The sequence below is a fragment of the Sesamum indicum genome, linkage group LG13, assembly GCF_026168435.1.
Source record: "Sesamum indicum cultivar Baizhima isolate 11 linkage group LG13, ASM2616843v1, whole genome shotgun sequence".
NCBI lineage: Eukaryota > Viridiplantae > Streptophyta > Magnoliopsida > Lamiales > Pedaliaceae > Sesamum > Sesamum indicum.
This window is the reverse complement of record NC_142669.1, coordinates 4,554,978-4,564,058: the sequence shown is the minus strand read 5'-3', so window position 1 is coordinate 4,564,058 and position 9,081 is coordinate 4,554,978. Positions and strand designations below refer to the sequence as shown.

Sequence of the window (9,081 nt, the reverse complement as noted above, 5' to 3'; positions counted from 1 at the left end):
ACCTGTTGAAGTATTTGGATATCTGATGCACTTATTTGCTTAAAATTATAGAAAATATAAAACATGTACATTGTCTCTACGAGATAGAATGATTCATTCTGGTGTATAATGTCATATTATCCAATGACTTCGTTGGATTTTTTGGCCCATGCCCCCCCCCACAACTTGGATGGCAGCCCACTTACTGCCCGGCCCATTACCTGACCCAACCCTTCTTCTACTTAACCCTATTCTTCCACTATTCAGCCGATGCCTCTTCCTCTCCCTCCTTTCTATCTCTTGTTTTGTTCCTCTCAAGTTTCCAATGCTCTTGAAAATCTCTCATCACCTGACCTCTTTCTATCTCTATTCTCTGTATTCTATCTGTATATATATATATTGGTCTTCTGTGGTTTTAAAGAGATAGAACAACAGAAAAACTAAAACCCCTTTTCGTGAAATACTTTGTCAGAATATTTGTTGAGTGTGAGAGAAACTTTTTAGTGGAATTTTGAGTGATTCTAAATGAAGCCTAAGTGGTCTATTTGTAGATCTTTGTGTCATGGTGGATTTGTGGGTTTTTTGCAACCATGAGGGTTGCAGGCCGGTGGTGGCGCTTGCGCAATCGGTTACCAGATTTGGCTCCTGAGCCAATTACTTTACTGCTTTTCGTATTGCTATTTTTCTGTTATTCTTTCTTTATTCATTGATCTGAAATTATTGTATAAGGGTTTCCAAATCCACCATTATCTCTGTAGTTATTGTTTTATTTGGGTTCATCACTTTGTGGATAAATTCCCAACAGATCTCATCATCTTCCATGATTCTTTGAAATTCCTCGCACTTTTTATTTCTCCCTCTCTTACTCCGTGTTTCTGGTTATCCTCGTGTGATGCCTATGTTAGTTTGCTTTTTTGCTCTTCAACTTCTCTTTTATTTTCTCTCTTTGCATTTCTCCTCCTTGAAATGGTCCCTTTAATCACATAGTCGATATTTGTAATTCTGCAGGTTATCCACTTTCGCTGCTTGGAAAGTTCTGAAAAGGATGAATTTTGTTTACAACTGTGAGTTTAATAAAAGACAAACTTTTCATTCTAGAGAGTAATTTTCTATGTTATGATTGGTAATATTGATCCACTTAATGCTGCTATTCAAATTTTACTAATTGTGAAGGGCAAAGCTTGATTCATATGATGAAGTTGTTAAGAGAGTAGCAAACCAACTCGGAGTCGATGATCCATACAAACTGCGGCTTACATTACACAATATCTACTCTCATCGACCAAAAGCTCATCCTATAACATATCAAGGACTAGAAAACTTGTTAGAGATGCTGCTGCATTACGACCAAGTACGCATTCATACAACTCTACGTCGGGGTTGATTTGATGTGAAATTATTGTATAAGGGTTTTCAAATCCACCATTATCTATGTAGTTACTGTTTTATTTGGGTTCATCACTTTGTGGATAAATTACCAACAGATCTCACCAAATTATCTTCCATGATTCTTGGAAATTCCTCGCTCTTTTGATTTCTCCCTCTCTGGCTCCTTGTTTCTCATTATCTTAGTGTGATGCCTATGTTTGTGTTCTTTATTGCTCTTCGACTTCTCTTTTATTTTCTCTCTTTGCATTTCTCTTCCTCCAAATGGTTCCTTTTATCACATAGTCGATGTTGTGCCTCATATTGAGTATTGTATACGTTAAGCGCCTGAACAAAGCATAATTAATTACTTTCCTAGCCCGTATTATTTCTTTCTCTACAAAAGGTTTTACCTATTGAAGTATTTTGGTATTTGATGCTATTATTTGCTTAAAAATATACAAAATATAAAATTTGTACATTGTCACCTCCGAGAAACAATGAATAATATCGGTGTATAATATTATCGAGTGATCTCATCATATTATCCTCCACGACTCTTTAAAATTTTTGCTCTTTCTCTTGCACCTGATCTTGGTTCCCATTATCTTAGTGTGCATGTGGGTGTGCATACCTGGACAATATTAGTTACTCAACGTATCCCATTTATAACGTCTATTTCCTTTCGATGACCCCAAAATAATGGTTCTAAGTCTAAAAGTATTCTTTTTCCCCGTAACTACCTTCTTGTTAAAGAAATTATGTGATGCTTCTAACTTTCATCTAATATATCCTGACTTTTTTGGTTTGTAATTCTGCAGGTTATCCACTTTCGGTCCATGGAAACGCCTGAAAAGGATGAATTTTGTTTACAACTATGAGTTCTATAAAAGACAGACTTTTAATTCTAGAGTGTTGTTTCCTATGTTATTATTGGTAATATAGATCCACTTAACGCGGCTATTCAAATTTCAATAATTGTGAAGGTCTAAGCTTGATTCATAAGATGAAGTTGTTAATGATCCAACTCGGAGTTGATGATCCGTCCAAACTACGGCTTACATTACACAATATCTACTCTCAGCGACCAATAGCTCATCCTATAACATATCTAGGAGTAGAATACTTGTAAGAGATGTTGCTGCATTACGACCAAGTACGCGTTCATGCGACTCTAAGTCGGGGTTCGTTTGATCTAAAATTATTGTATAAGGGTTTTCAAATCCACCATTATCTCTGTAGTTATTGTTTTATTTGGGTTCATCACTTTGTGTGTAAATTTCCAACCGATCTTATCATATTATCTTCGATGATTCTTTGAAATTCCTCGCTCTTTCTTTTTCTCCCTCTCTGGTTCCTTGTATCTCGTTATCTTAGTGTGATGCCTATGTTTGTGTCCTTTACTGCTCTTCGACTTCTCTTTTATTTTCTCTCTTTGCATTTCTCCTCCTCCAAACGGTTCCTTTTATCACATAGTCGATGTTGTGCCTCATAGTGACTACTGTACACGTTAATTCCCTGGGCAAAGCGTAATTAATTGCTTTCCTAGCCGCTATTATTTATTTCTCTACAAAAGGTTTTACGTATACAAGTATTTTGGTATTTGATGCTATTATTTGCTTAAAAATATACAAAATATATTATTTGTACATTGTCACCTCTGAGAAACAATGAATCATATCGGTGTATAATATTATCGAGTGATCTCATCATATTATCTTCCACGACTCTTTAAAATTTTTGCTCATTCTCTTGCACCTAGTCTTGATTCCCATTATCTTAGTGTGCATGTGCGTGTTTATACCTGGACACTCTTAGTTACTCCATGTATCCCATTTATAACATCTATTTCCTTTAAGTGACCCCAAAATAATCGTTCTAAGTTTAAAAGTATTTTTTTTCCCCGTAACTACCTTCTTGTTAAAGCAATGATGTGATGCTTCTAACTTTAATCTAATATGTCTTGACTTTTTCGATTTGTAATTCTGCAGGTTATCCACTTTCGCTCCTTGGAAAGGCCTGAAATGGATGAATTTTGTTTGCAACTATGAGTTCAATAAAAGACAAACATTTAATTCTAGAGTGTAACTTCCTATGTTATGATTGGTAATATTGATCCACTTAACGCTGGTATTCAAATGTCACTAATTGTGAAGGTCAAAGCTTGATTCATATGATGAAGTTGTTAAGACAGTAGCAAACAAACTCAGAGTCGATGATCCGTCCAAACTACAACTTACATTACACAATATCTACTCTCAGAGACCAAAAGCTCATCCTAGAACATATCGAGGTGTAGAAAACTTGTTAGTGATGCTGCTGCGTTATGGCCAAGTTTACATTCATACTACTCTATGTTGGGGTTCATTTGATCTGAAATTATTGTATAAGGGTCTGCAAATCCACCATTATCTCTGTAGTTATTGTGTTATTTGGGTTCATCACTTTGTGGATAAATTCCCAACCGAACTCATCATATTATCTTCTATGCTTCTTTGAAATTCCTCGCTCTTTCTATTTCTCCCTCTCTGGCTCCTTGTTTCTCGTTATCTTAGTGTGTGGCCTATGTTTGTGTTCTTTATTGCTCTTCGACTTCTCTTTTATTTTCTCTCTTTGCATTTCTCCTCCTTAAAATGGTCACTTTTATCACATAGTCGATGTTGTGCCTCATATTGACTATTGTATACGTTAATTGTCTGAACAAAGCATAATTAATTACTTTCCTAACCCATATTATTTGGTTCTCTTCAAAATGTTTTACCTATTAAAGTAGTTTGGTATTTGATGCTATTATTTGCTCAAAAATATACAAAATATAAAATTTGTACATTGCCACGTCCGAGAAACAATGAATCATATCAGTGTATAATATTTTCGAGTGATCTTATCATCTTATCTTCCCCGACTCTTTAAAATTTTTTCTCTTTCTCTTGCACCTGGTCTTGATTCCCATTATCTTAGTGTGCATGTGCGTGTGCAGACCTGGACACTATTAGTTACTCAATGTATCCAATTTATAACGTCTATTTCCTTTCAGTGACCCCAATATATTCTTTTTCCCCGTAACTACCTTCTTGTTAAAGCAATGATGTGATGCTTCTAACTTTCATCAAATATATTCTAACTTTTTTGGTTTGTAATTCTGCAGGTTATCCACTTTCGCTCCTTGGAAAGGCCTGAAAAGGATGAACTTTGTTTACAATTGTGAGTTCGATAAAGGACAGACTTTTAATTCTAGATTGTAATTTCCTATGTTATGGTTGGAAATATTGATCCACTTAACGCTGGTATTCAAATTTCACTAATTGTGAAGGTCAAAGCTTGATTCATATGATGAAGTTGTTAAGACAGTAGCAAACCAACTCGGAGTCGATGATTTGTCCAAACTACAACTTACATTACACAATATCTACTCTCAGATTCCGAAAGCTCATCCGAGATCATATCGAGGTGTAGAAAACTTGTTAGAGATGCTGCTGCATTACGGCCAAGTTTACATTCATACAACTGTATGTTGGGGTTCATTTGATCTGAAATTATAGTATAAGGGTTTTGAAATCCACCATTATCTCTGTAGTTATTATTTTATTTGGGTTCATCACTTTGTGGGTAAATTCCTAACCAAACTCATCATATCATCTTCCATGATTCTTGAAAATCCTCTCTCTTTCAATTCCTCCCTCTCTGGCTCCTTGTTTCTCGTTATCTTAGTGTGATACATATGTTTGTGTTCATTCTTGCTCTTTGACTTCTCTTTTTTTTCCTCTCTTTGCATTTCTCCTACTTGAAATGGTCCCTTTTATCACATAGTCGATGTTGCGCCTCATATTGACTATTGTATACGTTAATTGCCTAAACAAAGCATAATTAATTACTTTCCTAGCCCGTATTATTTTTTTTTCTACAAAACATTTTATCTATTGAAGTATTTTGGTATTTGATGCTATTATTTGCTTTAAAATATACAAAATATAAAATTTATACATTGCCACCTCCGAGAAACAATGAATCATATTGGTGTATAATATTATCGAGTGATCTCATCATATTATCTTCGACGACTCTTTAAAATTTTTTCTCTTTCACTTGCACCTGGTGTTGCTCCCATTATCTTAGTGTGGATGTGCGTTTGCATACCTGGACACTATTAGTTACTCAATGTATCTCATTTATAACGTCTATTTCCTTTTAGTGACCCCAAAATAATGGTTCTAAGTCTACAAGTATTCTTTTTCCCCGTAACTACCTTCTTGTTACAGCAATGATGTGATTCTTCTACCTTTCATCTAATATATCCTGACTTTTTTGGATGGTAATTCTGCAGGTTATCCACTTTCGCTCCTTGGAAAGGCCTGAAAAGGATGAATTTTGTTTACAACTGTGAGTTCAATAAAAGGTAGATTTTAATTCTAGAGTGTAATTTCCTATGTTGTGATTGGTAATATTGATCCACTTAACACTGCTATTCAAATTTCACTAATTGTGAAGGTCGAAGCTTGATTCATATAATGAAGTTGCTAAGAGAGTAGCGAACCAACTCAGAGTCGATGATCCGTCCAACCTACGGCTTACATTACACAATATCTACTCTCAGCGACTAAAAGCTCATCCTATAACATATCGAGGAGTAGAAAACTTGTTTGAGATGCTGCTGCATTACGATGAAGTAAGAATTCATACAACTCTAAGTCAAGGTTCATTTGATTTGAAATTATTGTACAAGGGTTTTCAAATCCACCATTATCTCTGTAGTTATTATTTTATTTGGGTTCATCACTTTGTGTATAAATTACCAACCAAACTTATCATATTATCTTCCATGATTCTTTGAAAATCCTCGCTCTTCTATTTCTCCCTCTCTAGCTCCTTGTTTCTCGTTACCTTAGTGTGATGCCTATATTTGTGTTCTTTATTGCTCTTCGACTTTTCTTTTATTTTCTCTCTTTGCATTTCTTCTCCTTGAAATGGTCCCTTTTATCACATAGTTGATGTTGTGCCTCATATGGACTATTGTATATGTTTATTGCATGAACAAAGCATAATTAATTACTTTCCTAGCCCATATTATTTGTATCTCTACAAAAGGTTTTACCTATTAAAGTATTTTGGTATTTGATGCTATTATTTGCTTAAAAATATAGAAAATTTAAAATGCGTACATTGTCACCTACGAGAAACAATGAATCATATCGGTGTATAATATTATCGAATGATCTCATCGTATTATGTGCCACGACTCTTTAGAATTTTTTCTCTTGCTCTTGCACCTGGTCTTTATTCTCAATATCTTAGTGTGCATGTGCGTGTGCATACCTGGACACTATTAGTTACTCAATGTATCCCGCTTATGACGTCTATTTCCTTTCAGTGACCCCAAAATAAAGGTTCTAAGTCTAAAAGTATTCTTTGTCCCCGTAACTACCTTCTTGCTAAAGCAATGATGTGATGCCTCTAACTTTCATCTAATATATCCAGACTTTTTTGGTTTGTAATTTTTCAGGTTATTGACTTTCGCTCCTTGGAAAGGCCAGAAAAGGATGAATTTTGTTTGCAGCTGTGAGTTCAATAAAAGATAGATTTTTAATTCTAGAGTGTAATTTTTTATGTTATGATTGGTAATATTGATCCACATAACGCTACTGTTCAAATTTCACTAATTGTGAAGGTCAAAGCTTGATTCATATTATGAAGATGCTATGAGAATAGCGAACCAACTCAGAGTCGATAATCCGTCCAAACTACAGCTTACATTACACAATATCTACTCTCAGCAACCAAAAGCTCATCTTATAATATATCGAGGAGCAGAAAACTTGTTAGAGATGCTGCTGCATTACTACAACTCCATACAACTCTAAGTCAGGGTTCATTTGATCTGATATTATAGTATAAGGGTTTTCAAATCCACCATTATCTTGTGGATAAATTCACAACCGAGCTCATAATATTTTCTTGCATGATTCTTTGAAATTCCTCATTCTTTCTATTTCTCCCTCTCTGGCTTCTTGTTTCTCGTTATCATAGTATGATGCCTATGTTTGTGTCCTTTATTGCACTTCGACTTCTCTTTTATTTTCGCTCTTTGCATTTCTCCTCCTTGGAATGGTCCCTTTTATTGTATAGTCAATGTTGTGCCTCATAGTGACTACTGTATACGTTAATTGCCTGAACAAACAATAATTAATTGCTTTCCTAGACGCTATAATTTTTTTCTCAGCAGAATATAAATTTGCTACTATTATTTGCTTAAAAATATACAAAATATAACTTTTGTAGATTTTCACCTCCAAGAAACAATGAATCATATCGGTGTATAATATTATCGAGCAATCTCATCATATTATCTTCCACGACTCTTTAAAATTTTTGCTCTTTCTCTTGCACCTGGTCATGATTCCCATTATCTTAGTGTGCATGTGCATGTGCGTACCTGGACACTATTAGTTACTCAATGTATCGCATTTATAACGTCAATATCCGTTCAGTGACCTCTAAATAAAGGTTCTAAGTCTAAAAGTATTCTTTTTCCCCGTAACTAACTTCTTGGTAAAGCAATGATGTGATGCTTCTAAGTTTCATCTAATATATCTTGACTTTTTTGGTTTGTAATTATCCAGGTTATCGACTTTCGCTCATTGGAAAGGCCAGAAAAGGATGAATTTTGCTTAGAACTGTGAGTTCAATAAAAGACAGATTTTTAATTCTAGAGTGTAATTTCCTATGTTATGATTGGTAATACTGATCCATTTAACGCTGCTATTCAAATTTCACTAATTGTAAAGGTCAAAGCTTGATTCATATGATGAAGTTGCAAAGAGAGTAGCGAACCAACTCAGAGTCGATGATCCGTCCAAACTACGGCTTACATTACACAATATCTACTCTCAGCGACCAAAAGCTCATCCTATAACATATCGAGGAGTACAAAACTTGTTAGAGATGCTGCCGCATTACGACTAAGTACGCGTTTATACAACTCTAAGTCAGGGTTCATTTGATCTGTTATTATAGTATAAGGGTTTTCAAATCCACCATTATCTCTGTAGTTATTATTTTATTTGGGTTCATCACTTTGTAGATAAATTCCCAACCGATCTCATCATATTTTCTTCCATGATTCTTTGTAATTCCTCACTCTGTCTATTTCTCCCTCTCTGGCTTCTTGTTTCTCATTATCTTAGTGTGATGCCTATGTTTGTGTCTTTTATTGCTCTTCGACTTCTCTTTAATTTTCTCTCTTTGCATTTCTCCTCCTTGGAATGGTCCCTTTTATCATGTAGTCGATGTTGTGCCTCATAGTGACTACTGTATACGTCGATTGCCTGAACAAAGCCTAATTAATTGCTTTCCTAGCCGCTATTATTTGTTTCTCAGCAGAATATAAATTTGATACTATTATTTGCTTAAAAATATACAAAATATGAATTTTGTACATTGTCACCTCCGAGAAACAATGAATCATATCGGTGTATAATATTATCGAGCAATCTCATCATATTATCTTCCACGACTCTTTAAGATTTTTGCTCTTTCTCTTGCACCTGGTCATGATTCCCATTATCTTAGTGTGCATGTGCATGTGCGTACCTGGACACTATTAGTTACTCAATATATCCCATTTATAACGTCAATTTCCGTTCAGTGACCTCTAAATAAAGGTTCTAAGTCTAAAAGTATTCTTTTTCCCCGTAACTAACTTCTTGTTAAAGCAATGATGTGATGCTTCTAAGTTTCATC

General features: G+C 34.8%; 1 long non-coding RNA gene across 1 annotated transcript; it reads left to right on the top strand.

The window, feature by feature from the left end:
• Nucleotides 1–267: 267 nt before the first annotated feature.
• Nucleotides 268–2,426, top strand: LOC148784414 (uncharacterized). The gene is made up of 3 exons (XR_016063767.1): nucleotides 268–1,043; nucleotides 1,153–1,330; nucleotides 2,166–2,426. It is a non-coding gene; the product is annotated as an uncharacterized LOC148784414 (long non-coding RNA).
• The last annotated feature ends 6,655 nt before the right edge of the window (nucleotides 2,427–9,081 follow it).